General features: G+C 53.9%; 1 protein-coding gene across 1 annotated transcript in view; it reads right to left on the reverse strand.

Moving 5' to 3' along the window:
* The window catches only part of LOC140735130 (interleukin-6 receptor subunit alpha-like), a 115,304-nt gene extending 103,246 nt beyond the window's left edge, over nt 1-12,058 (reverse strand). The window contains exon 1 of the mRNA XM_073059925.1: nt 11,792-12,058. The gene's annotated coding sequence lies outside the window, so the exon portion shown is untranslated. The remainder of the gene's footprint in view (nt 1-11,791) is intronic.
* Nucleotides 12,059-12,859: the final 801 nt, after the last annotated feature.

Genomic DNA, 12,859 nt, shown 5'->3' on the forward strand with positions numbered 1-12,859 from the left:
TTCTTGAGAAAAGCAGGTTCTGTCAGTAACCTGATGCTGTGTGTCTTTTTTACAGGGCAGGACCTCTACAACCCACACCTCCAATCTCATCCCGTTGACTGGAACATCTGACTCCAAATAGCTTTTGTAGAACCCCGGAGGTTCACATACTCTTTTCAACAAATACATGTAATATTGTATCATTTTTCTCAATAAATAAATGAAGTAAAATGTTTTTGTGTTATTTATTTAATTGGGTTCTCTTTATCTAGTTTTAGGACTTGTTTGAAGATCTGATCATATTTTAGGTCATATTCATTCAGAAATGGAGAAAATTCTACAGGGTTCAGACTTTCTAGCACCACTGTATATAGCACATCTAGAGTATATACACACAGGTTTATTCACTACAAAACTAATACAATAAACAAGGGTTCACAGACTATTTACAATTACAAATTAAAATACAAGCAATATTATCTTTAAAACATTCAAGCCCCTGGGGAGGGAGTCCACGATTCTCAAAACTCCCCCGCTGTGCTCACTGACACCACTCGTGCCTTCTCCAGGGCATGGATGTAACTTGGGAAGAGGGGCAGGCAGTTGGCTCAGAGCGAGCTACTGGCCAGGCCCAGGAGCAGGAGATGCCCCCGGGCGGCCCGCCCCATACCGGGTGACCGCGGAATCAGGAGTGTGAGGCTGAAGTGCAGCAGGAATTTGAGGAACAACACCAAACGGAGGTTGCAACCTCTGGCAGTCTGTATACATGCTCAGAGGTCACGTCGTTAGGTACGTCCTGTACCCGAGAAAGTGGCCATTGAGTGGAAGTTCATGGCCTTCCCCTGCTGTCACCCATCCCGTTCAAGGTTTGACACGTTGTGCGTTCAGAGATGCCTGGTTATTTGAGTTACTGTCACCGTCAGCTAGAACCAGTCTTCCGATCTCCTGGGGGTTTTCACGCAGTTTACAGAGAATGATGTGAAACGCAGAAAAACAGCTCACACCATTCTCTGTAAACTGTGTGAAAATCCCAGGAGATCAGCAGTTTCTGAGATACTCAAACCACCCCATCTGGCACCAACAACCATTCCACAGTCAAAGTCACTTAGATCACATGTCTTCCCTGTTCTGACATTTGGTCTGAACAACGACTGAACCTCTTGACCGTGTCCCCACGCTTTGATGCATTGAGTTGCTGCCACGTGATTGGCTGATCAGATATTTGCAATAACGAGCAGGGGTACAGGTGTACCTAATAAAGTGGCCACTGAGCGTATGTTGTACATGGTGCGCAGATTTCTCTCGGCTGCAGAAAGGACAGGGGTCTGGGGAGTCAGTGAGCCAGCTCAGAAATCTGTCTGCACTGTTCCACTCAACACCTTCCATCCCAGGTCTCCGATGGAGCGTGAGAGCATGTCAGACCTCGAGCTGGATGGTGGGGTCCAGAGAGAGGTGATGCAGAGGATTGTATCGTCGGAACAGTGAGTTGTTGGCCTCTGGCCTCGTGTTGCAGGAGCAATCTTTCTTTCTCAATGGAGAGAGAGAGTCTTCCTGAGCTACCGGAATGCTGGACTAGGGACTGTAGTTTCTGATGGACGCCGGATCAGGCTCTCTCTCTGGGGGCTTTGCATGCTGGGGGGAGGGAGGTACCTCTGGCGCAAGTAGGGGGAGAGTAGACACCTGCTGCTTGTGTGATGGGAGGTGTGGGGGGGGCTTTGGGGTTCTGATGTTTCTATCATATATTCTGTGGGATGACTTGTTTCGTGGATGTTTGTGAAGAGTAAGAATTTCAGGTTGTATACTGTGTACATTCTCTGATATTAAATTAAACCATTTGGGGACCTCCGCAAGACACCAAACTTGACGTTCAAGTTCCTGCCCTGATATCTCTACAAACTCTGCCTCCTCAGGCAGTGAGTCCCAGATGGCAGTGCCTCTCCTGAGGGAATAACTTCTTCCTCAGGTCTCCTCTGGAACCTCCCAGACTAGACCCAAAGTCTACTCCTCAAGAACGGAGAAGAGCACCCTGTCATATCTATGATCTCTTGCACATTGCCCTCAAGAATTAATCTTCCTAATATCAGCGGAAATTATATCTGCAGTGTTACCTTAAGCAGCCACCCACACAACTTTCCATTCACTGTGTAACCTCAAAAAATTCAGGTCATGTTTGATTTGTACATTTCAACCATTGAAAAAGACTGAAAACTGAGATTCCTCACCCATAGACAGTGATAAGTGGTGAACACACACACACACACACATACAAACACACACTCTCTCACACACACACACACTCTCACACACACTCACACACACACACACACATACAAACACACACTCTCTCACTCACACTCACACTCACACACACACTCACACACACACACTCACACACACACACTCACACACACACTCACACACAGACACACACACTCACACACACACTCTCTCTCACACACACACAAACACACTCACACACACACACACTCACACACACACTCTCACACACACACACACACACTCTCACACTCACACACACACTCTCACACAGACACACACACTCACACACACACTCTCTCACACTCACACACACACTCACACACAGACACACACACTCACACACACACACACTCTCACACACACACACACACACACTCACACACACACTCACACTCACACACACAATAACACACACTCACACACACTCACAGTCACACACACACTCACACACACTCACACACACAGTCACACTCACACACACACACACACACACACACACACACTCACACTCACACACACACACACGTATTAAGGAGGAATTTCTTGAGCAGAGGGTGATGAATCTGTGAAATTCATTGCCACAGCTGCCTGCGGTGGCCTGTCACTGGGTATATTTCAAGTGGAAGGTGGTAAGTTCTTGACTAGCCAGGGTGTTACAGGGAGAAGGCAGGAGAATGGGGCTGTGGGGGTATCAAATTAGCCATGGTCAAGCAGACTTCATAGACTGAATTGCCCAATCCTGCTCCCCTTTCTTATTGTCTTCTTAATTAAACCTTTGAATATTGAAGGCAGAATGAGGGGTATGTGACTTCATGGGGAGTGTGTGATGAGACGGTGTGGAGGGAGTTTCACTCTGTGTCTGACCCCGGGAGTGTGTGTTGGGACAGTGTGGAGGGAGCTTCATTCTGTCTGACCCCGGGAGTGTGTGATGGGACAGTGTGGAGGGAGTTTCACTCTGTGTCTGACCCCGGGAGTGTGTGATGGGACAGTGAGGAGGGAGATTCACTCTGTATCTGACCCCCGGGAGTGTGTGATGGGACGGTGTAGAGGGAGTTTCACTCTGTGTCTGACCCCGGGAGTGTGTGATGGGACTGTGTAGATGGAGTTTCACTCTGTGTCTGACCCCGGGAGTATGTGATGGGACGGTGTGAAAGGAGTTTCACTCTGTGTCTGACCCCGGGAGTGTGTGATGGGACGGTGTGGAGGGAGTTTCACTCTGTGTCTGACCCCGGGAGTGTGTGATGGGACGGTGTGGAGGGAGATTCACTCTGTGTCTGACCCCGGGAGTGTGTGATGGGACGGTGTGGAGGGAGTTTCACTCTGTGTCTGACCCCAGGAGTGTGTGATGGGACAGTGTAGAGGAGCATCACTCTGTGTCTGACCCCGGGAGTGTGTGATGGGACGGTGTGGAGGGAGTTTCACTCTGTGTCTGACCCCCGGAGTGTGTGATGGGACGGTGTGGAGGGAGTTTCACTCTGTGTCTGACCCCGGGAGTGTGTGATGGGACAGTGCGGAGGGAGTTTCACTCTGTGTCTGACCCCGGGAGTGTGTGATGGGGTGGTGTGGAGGGAGTTTCACTCTGCGTCTGACCCTGGGAGTGTGTGATGGGACGGTGTGGAGGGAGTTTCACTCTGTGTCTGACCCCGGGAGTGTGTGATGGGACGGTGTGGAGGGAGTTTCACTCCGTGTCTGATCTCGGGAGTGTGTGGTAAACCGGTGTAGAGGGAGTTTCACTCTGTGTCTGACCCCGGGAGTGTGTGATGGGACAGCGTGGAGGGAGCTTCACTCTGTGTCTGACCCCGGGAGTGTGTGATGGGACAGTGTGGAGGGAGATTCACTCTGTGTCTGACCCCGGGAGTGTGTGATGGGACGGTGTAGAGGGAGTTTCACTCTGTGTCTGACCCCGGGAGTGTGTGATGGGACAGCGTGGAGGGAGATTCACTCTGTGTCTGACCCCGGGAGTGTGTGATGGGACGGTGTGGAGGGAGTTTCACTCTGTGTCTGACCCCGGGAGTGTGTGATGGGACGGTGTGGAGGGAGTTTCACTCTGTGTCTGACCCCTGGAGTGTGTGATGGGACGGTGTGGAGGGAGTTTCACTCTGTGTCTGACCCTGGGAGTGTGTGATGGGACGGTGTGGAGGGAGTTTCACTCTGTGTCTGACCCCGGGAGTGTGTGATGAGGGAGGGTGTGATGGGACGGTGTAGAGGGAGTTCCACTCTGCGTCTGACCCTTTTTTTTAATTACAAAATCCTTTATTACAAATATCGGTGCTATACAATATATACAAAACAGTGGCAAACACAATTACTACACTACAAATAGACAATAGACATTACACCAAAATGTTGCCATCTCTATCCACGATGGCATTTACACCCCGCGGAGCCCAACGGTCTAGAAACTCCTCTAAGGTCACCGTGGACTGCGCGTGTTCTTTTTCAATATTTACCCGGGCACGAACATACCCTCTAAACATTGCCAGGCAGTCTGCCCGGGGAGATCCTCCCGCCACCCGTTTCCAAGACCCTCGGATGGCGGATTTTGCCAGCCCCAGGAGCAAGTTGACTAGGACATCCTCATCCCTCCATGCCCCCTTCCTTACTGGATGACCATATATAAACAGGGTGGGGCTAAAATGCAGCCAGAAGGCGAGAAGCAGCCCACACAAATACGCAAAAAGAGGCTGCAGCCTCGCACACTCCATGTACATGTGGTACACGGTCTCCTCCAGCCCGCAGAAGTGGCATGCGGGTGGGAGATCCGTGTACAAACTAAAAAACTTATTGCAGGGCACCGCTCTATGCAGCACCCTCCAGCCGAGATCCCCCAGGTGCATGGGAAGTGTGATCGGACGGTGTACAGGGTGTTTCACTCTGTGTCTGACCCCGGGAGTGTGTGATGGGACGGTGTGGAGGGAGTTTCACTCTGTGTCTGACCCCGGGAGTGTGTGATGGGACGGTGTGGAGGGAGTTTCACTCTGTGTCTGACCCCGGGATGTGTGATGGGACGGTGTGCAAGGAGTTTCACTCTGTGTCTGACCCCGGGAGTGTGTGATGGGACGGTGTAGAGGGAGCTTCACTCTGTGTCTGACCCCAGGAGTGTGTGATAGGACGGTGTGGAGGGAGTTTCACTCTGTGTCTGACCCCGGGAGTGTGTGATGGGACGGTGTAGAGGGAGTTTCACTCTGTGTCTGACCCCGGGAGTGTGTGATGGGACGGTGTGGAGGGAGTTTCACTCTGTGTCTGACCCCGGGAGTGTGTGATGGGGCGGTGTGGAGGGAGTTTCACTCTGTGTCTGACCCCGGGAGTGTGTGATGGGACGGTGTGGAGGGAGCTTCACACTGTGTCTGACCCCGGGAGTGTGTGATGGGACGGTGTGGAGGGAGTTTCACTCTGTGTCTGACCCCGGGAGTGTGTGATGGGACGGTGTGGAGGGAGTTTCACTCTGTGTCTGACCCCGGGATGTGTGATGGGACGGTGTGCAAGGAGTTTCACTCTGTGTCTGACCCCGGGAGTGTGTGATGGGACGGTGTAGAGGGAGCTTCACTCTGTGTCTGACCCCAGGAGTGTGTGATAGGACGGTGTGGAGGGAGTTTCACTCTGTGTCTGACCCCGGGAGTGTGTGATGGGACGGTGTAGAGGGAGTTTCACTCTGTGTCTGACCCCGGGAGTGTGTGATGGGACGGTGTGGAGGGAGATTCACTCTGTGTCTGACCCCGGGAGTGTGTGATGGGATGGTGTAGAGGGAGTTTCACTCTGTGTCTGACCCCGGGAGTGTGTGATGAGACGGTGTGGAGGGAGTATCACTCTGTGTCTGACACCGGGAGTGTGTGATGTGATGGTGTGGAGGGATTTTCACTCCGTGTCTGACCCCGGGAGTGTGTGATGAGGGAGTGTGTGATGAGGGAGAGTGTGATGAGGGAGAGTGTGATGAGGGAGGGTGTAGAGGGAGTGTGTGATGAGGGAGAGTGTGATGAGGGAGAGTGTGATGAGGGAGGGTGTAGAGGGAGCTTCACTCCGTGTCTGACCCCGGGAGTGTGTGATGGGATGGTGTGGAGGGAGTTTCACTCTGTGTCTGACCCCGGGAGTGTGTGATGGGATGGTGTGGAGGGAGTTTCACTCTGTGTCTGACCCCGGGGAGTGTGTGATGGGACGGTGTGGAGGGAGTTTCACTCTGTGTCTGACCCCGGGAGTGTGTGATGGGACAGTGTGGAGGGAGTTTCACTCTGTGTCTGACCCCGGGAGTGTGTGATGGGACGGTGTGGAGGGAGTTTCACTCTGTGTCTGACCCCGGGAGTGTGTGATGGGACGGTGTGGAGGGAGATTCACTCTGTGTCTGACCCCGGGAGTGTGTGATGGGACGGTGTAGAGGGAGTTTCACTCTGTGTCTGAACCCGGGAGTGTGTGATGGGATGGTGTAGAGGGAGTTTCACTCTGTGTCTGACCCCGGGAGTGTGTGATGGGACGGTGTGCACGGAGCTTCACTCTGTGTCTTACCCCGGGAGTGTGTGATGGGACGGTGTGGAGGGAGTTTCACTCTGTGTCTGACCCCGGGAGTGTGTGATGGGACAGTGTGGAGGGAGTTTCACTCTGTGTCTGACCCCGGGAGTGTGTGATGGGACGGTGTGGAGGAAGTTTCACTCTGTGTCTGACCCCGGGAGTGTGTGATGGGACGGTGTGGAGGGAGTTTCACTCTGTGTCTGACCCCGGGAGTGTGTGATGGGACGGTGTGGAGGGAGTTTCACTCTGTGTCTGACCCCGGGAGTGTGTGGTGGGACGGTGTGGAGGGAGTTTCACTCTGTGTCTGACCCCGGGAGTGTGTGATGGGACGGTGTGGAGGGAGTTTCACTCTGTGTCTGACCCCGGGAGTGTGTGATGGGACGGTGTGGAGGGAGTTTCACTCTGTGTCTGACCCCGGGAGTGTGTGATGGGACGGTGTGGAGGGAGTTTCACTCTGTGTCTGACCCCGGGAGTGTGTGATGGGACGTTGTGGAGGGAGTTTCACTCTGTGTCTGACCCCGGGAGTGTGTGATGGGACGGTGTGGAGGGAGTTTCACTCTGTGTCTGACCCCGGGAGTGTGTGATGGGACAGTGTGGAGGGTGCTTCACTCTGTGTCTGACCCCGGGAGTGTGTGATGTGATGGTGTGGTGGGAGTTTCACTCTGTGTCTGACCCCGGGAGTGTGTGATGGGACGGTGTAGAGGGAGTTTCACTCCGTGTCTGACCCCGGGAGTGTGTGATGAGGGAGTGTGTGATGAGGGAGAGTGTGATGAGGGAGGGTGTAGAGGGAGTGTGTGATGAGGGAGGGTGTGATGAGGGAGGGTGTAGAGGGAGCTTCACTCCGTGTCTGACCCCGGGAGTGTGTGATGGGACGGTGTGGAGGGAGTTTCACTCTGTGTCTGACCCCGGGAATGTGTGATGGGACGGTGTAGAGGGAGTTTCACTCCGTGTCTGACCCCGGGAGTGTATGATGGGACAGTGTAGAGGGAGTTTCACTCTGTATCTGACCCCGGGAGTGTGAGATGGGACAGCGTAGAGGGAGATTCACTCTGTGTCTGACCCCGGGAGTGTGTGATGGGACGGTGTGGAGGGAGCTTCACTCTGTGTCTGACCCCGGGAGTGTGTGATGGGACGGTGTGGAGGGAGTTTCACTCTGTGTCTGACCCCGGGAGTGTGTGATGGGACGGTGTGGAGGGAGTTTCACTCTGTGTCTGACCCCGGGAGTGTGTGATGGGACGGTGTGGAGGGAGTTTCACTCTGTGTCTGACCCCGGGAGTGTGTGATGGGACAGTGTGGAGGGTGCTTCACTCTGTGTCTGACCCCGGGAGTGTGTGATGTGATGGTGTGGAGGGAGTTTCACTCTGTGTCTGACCCCCGGGAGTGGTGTGATGGGACGGGTGTAGAGGGAGTTTCACTCCGTGTCTGACCCCGGGAGTGTGGTGATGAGGGAGTGTGTGATGAGGGAGAGTGTGATGAGGGAGGGTGTAGAGGGAGTGTGTGATGAGGGAGGGTGTGATGAGGGAGGGTGTAGAGGGAGCTTCACTCCGTGTCTGACCCCGGGAGTGTGTGATGGGACGGTGTGGAGGGAGTTTCACTCTGTGTCTGACCCCGGGAATGTGTGATGGGACGGTGTGAAAGGAGTTTCACTCTGTGTCTGACCCCGGGAGTGTATGATGGGACAGTGTAGAGGGAGTTTCACTCTGTATCTGACCCCGGGATTGTGTGATGGGACAGCGTAGAGGGAGATTCACTCTGTGTCTGACCCCGGGGAGTGTGTGGTGGGACGGTGTAGAGGGGAGATTCACTCTGTGTCTGACCCCGGGAGTGTGTGATGGGACAGTGTGGACGGAGCTTCACTCTGTGTCTGACCCCGGGAGTGGTGTGATGGGACAGTGTGGAGGGAGTTTCACTCTGTGGTCTGACCCCGGAGTGTGTGATGGGACAGTGTGGAGGGAGTTTCATTCTGTGTCTGACCCCGGGAGTGTGTGATGGGACGGTGTAGAGGGAGTTTCACTCTGTGTCTGACCCCGGGAGTGTGTGATGGGACGGTGTGGAGGGAGATTCACTCTGTCTGACCCTGGGAGTGTGTGATGGGATGGTGTGGAGGGAGTTTCACTCTGCGTCTGACCCCGGGAGTGTGTGATGGGACGGTGTGAAAGGAGTTTCACTCTGTGTCTGACCCCGGGAGTGTGTAATGAGGGAGGGTGTGATGAGGGAGTGTGTGATGAGGGAGTGTGTGATGAGGGAGGGTGTAGAGGGAGTTTCACTCTGTGGTCTGACCCCGGGAGTGTGTGATGAGGGAGGGTGTAGAGGGAGTGTGTGATGAGGGAGGGTGTGTGATGAGGGAGGGTGTAGAGGGAGCTTCACTCTGTGTCTGTCAACGCTCCCTGCTCTGTGATTTTCATTCGCAATATGGGACATCTGTGTTTGGCTGCAGTCAGTGTTGTATCAGGAGAGTCGATGTTGAAGTTCTGAAAGAATTGCTTGTTGTATTTGGATAGTCCATGCAGGCATTGACAGCCAAACCGTCGTGCGGAGACCGAGGTGGAGCAGGGTCAGGTGAAGGGGAGTTGTAGGGCCGAGTAGGTGAAGCTGAGACTCAGGGCAGGAGGGATGGAGTGTCTTCAGGAGGGAGGATGTGGATGAGTTGTGCAGGGTCTTTCGGGGGTGTAAATGGCTGGAGGGATTGGGTTCAATAAGACACAGGAGCAGAATTAAGCCAGTCAGCCCATCGAGTTTGTTCTGTCTCTCTATCACGGCCGATTTATTATTCCTCTCAGCACCATCCTCTGCCTTCTCCCCGTAAAGCTAATCAAGAAGGTACTTAATGATGCCTTTCACTGTATGTTTCAATGTGCAGTCATAAATAAATTTATCTAAACCTGACCCCATCAACCTCCACTTTAAATAACCTGCGTACTAAAGTGCACAGTTTAGGGGTAGTGAGGAAGGAGTGGGTTGATGGGGGAGGTGCAAGTGATGGGTAACGGAGTGGTGTGGGTGAGGAGGGGATTCATTGGAGACTGATCTGTAGAGGATTTGACAGGAGACAGGACAGTAAGGAAGGGTGTGTGGGGAGGAAAGAGAGGAGTAAGTGTAGGAAGGAATTGAGGGGGTAGAGGAGAGGGTGAGGGATTGAGGGGTTGAGGCTGGGGGAGTCGTGTGAGCTGATGTCTCCTGACAGACCTCATGACAGCCTCTGTGACGGCAATCTCTCCTGTGACAAGCAGACACTCCCTCTCCCAAAGTCCCTGACAAAGTCCCAGTAACCCCCTCCCCCCAAACCCCTCATCCCAGACCCTGCACGGTGATTCTGAGGCTGGAGGAAGGGGCAGAGAGTGGGGTGGGGGAGGGAGGAGAGGAGAGGGGGAGAACAGGGGGAGGGATAGACAGAAAGTGTGGGTAAGTGTGACTGAGAAGGAATGTAAATAATGTGGCAAGAGAGATGGAGAAAGAGGTAGGGGGCAAGAAGGGAGGTAATGGAATGGGGAAGGGAGGGGGAAAGAGGGGGGACAGGGCAAAGGTGGAGAGAAGGTTAGATAGAGGGAGAAAAGTGAAGGAGAGAGAGAGAGGGGGAAGAAGGAAAGCAAGGGGAGAGCCAGGGAGGAAGGAGGGAGGAAGAGGGGGACATGAGAGAGAGATGGAGAGAAAAATGGGAGGAGAAAGAAAGAGGGGAAGAGTTTGAGAGAGGGAGAGAGAAAGAATGGCAGAGAGGAGAGGGGCAGAGGGAAAAGAGCGAGGCAGAGGGCAGAGAGGGGAAGAGGGGAAATAGAGAGAGACAGAGGTAGAGGGGAGAAAGAGAGGCAGAGGGGAGAGAGGGGCAGGGGTAAATAGAGAGAGGGGAGAGAGGGCAGAAAGGAGACTGAGAGGCAGAGGAGAAATAGATAGGACAGAGAGAGGCAGGAGATAAAAAGGCAGAGGGGAGAGAGGCAGAGAGGAGACAGAATGAGAGAGGCAGAGGAAAGAGAGGGTCAGAAAGGAGACTGAGGCAGAGAGAGAAGGAGGCAAAGGCATAGAGGAGAGAGAGAGAGAGAGAGAGAGAGAGAGAGAGGAGAGAGAGAGAGGAGGAGAGAGAGAGAGAGAGTGAGAGAGAGAGAGAGAGAGAGAGAGAGAGAGAGAGAGAGAGGAGAGAGAGAGAGAGAGAGGAGAGAGAGAGAGAGAGAGAGAGAGAGAGAGAGGAGAGAGAGAGAGAGAGAGAGAGAGAGAGTGAGAGAGAGAGAGAGAGAGAGAGAGAGGGGAGTGAGGCAGAGGGGAGAGTGAGAGTCAGGCAAGGTGGGGGTGGAGAAAGAGTGCCATAGGAGAGAGAGAGAAAGGCAGAAGGGAGACGGAGAGAGAGAGGCAGAGGGGAGAGAGGAAATAGAGAGAAAAGGGCAGAGGGGAGACAGAGAGGCAGATGGGAGAGGCAGAGAGGAGATAGAGAGAGAGGCAGAGGGGGAGTGAGAAGGGGAGAAGGGTAGAGGAGACAGTGAAGCAAAGAAGAGAGAAGGAGGCAGAAAGACATAGAGGAGAGAGGGGAGAGAGAGGCAGGGGGCAGATAGGGTGGCAGAGGGGAGAGAGGTGTAGGGAGGAGAGAGAGAGGCAGGGAGAGTGAAAGATAGACAGTTGGAGAAGAGCGAGGAATGAAGGGAGAGAGATGGTGACAGAGGGAAGACAGAGGCAGAGAGGAGACAGAGAGAGGCAAAGGGGAGAGAGATACGGGGGGAGAGAGAGGCAGGTGGGAGAGAGCAGAGAGAGGGAGATGGTGGGGTAGAAAGTGGAGCAAAGAGTGGGAGAGATAGGGATAGGAATGGGAGAGGGGCAGGGAGAATGAGGGGGAGAAAGAGAGAGAGAGAAAGCAGAGTGACAAAGAGGAGGAGAGGGAGCGAGATACCGAGAGCAGGAGAGAGGAGAGTGTAACAGAGGGAAAAGGGTGAGGGTTAGGATGGGGGATGTGGGTTGGAGATAGCAAGACGGGAGAGTGAGTGAGCAAGCCTCCCCTCCCCCGACCACCTCCGGCTACCCCTCTCCCCCCACACCCACCTCCCTCGCTCACCTGTCAGGGGGCACTGGATCCTGGGCAGACGTCGGGCAGCAGATCAGAAGAACGAGGCTGAGAAGCTGGCGGTCCACTCTCAGCCCCATTGCGGCGGACGGGCAGCGAACCGGGGGCGGGGAGAGGGGAGGGGGGTGTACGGATGTGTCTGGGGACCGAGGGGGCCCCCCCGCTGCCCCAGCGAGGATGCAGTTGTGTGCGGTGGTTACCTATCTCTGTCACTCTGTCCGCCGCCGTTCTTATCAGCTTGCTGCCTCAGAGACATAACTTCCTCTGGGTCTGTCACTGGCGGGGGGGAGGACCCGGCTTTTGGGAAACGATTGGGGAACTCGCTCGGAGCACAAATGTTTGCATAATCTGTTGAGGGAGGAGGAAAGGAAGGGTGGGGGGGGGCAGAGACTGTAGCAGGTACACAAGGCCAATCTGCCCATCTGCTTATGGCTGCCCCACTCTCAATTCCTTGCCCCGGGTTATCCTGTTGCCTTCAAGAATAATTTTTTTTTTGCCCCTGCCAGGTTAAAACATCTGTTGTACAAGGGTGGGGAGGACAGGCCATTCAGCCCATCGAATCTGTAGCAACAAATTCAATGGGAGTCCATTTGCTCCCATCCCTGTTTCAGTTTCCTCACGTTCCCACTGATTCCTTCCCTCCCGCACTCAGCAGGCTGTGATCCACAGTGGCCAATTAGCCCCCCGCACGTTTTTGGGATGTGGGAGGGAATGAGAGCACCTGGGGGAAACCCATGGGGTCTCAGGGAGAACGTGCAAACTCTACACACACACACACACACACACAGATAGACTGACACACAGACACACAGACAGACACAGAGACACACACATACACACACACACACACACACACACACACACACACACACACAGATAGACTGACACACAGACACACAGACAGACACAGAGACACACACATACACACACACACACACACACACATAAATACTCACACACCACACACTCACACACACACTCACACACACAACAAACAGGAACACACATACACACAACTACAGATACAGACACACACAAGCACATACACACACAGGGACA

The sequence above is a fragment of the Hemitrygon akajei genome, chromosome 11, assembly GCF_048418815.1.
Source record: "Hemitrygon akajei chromosome 11, sHemAka1.3, whole genome shotgun sequence".
Classification (NCBI taxonomy): Eukaryota; Metazoa; Chordata; class Chondrichthyes; order Myliobatiformes; family Dasyatidae; genus Hemitrygon; species Hemitrygon akajei.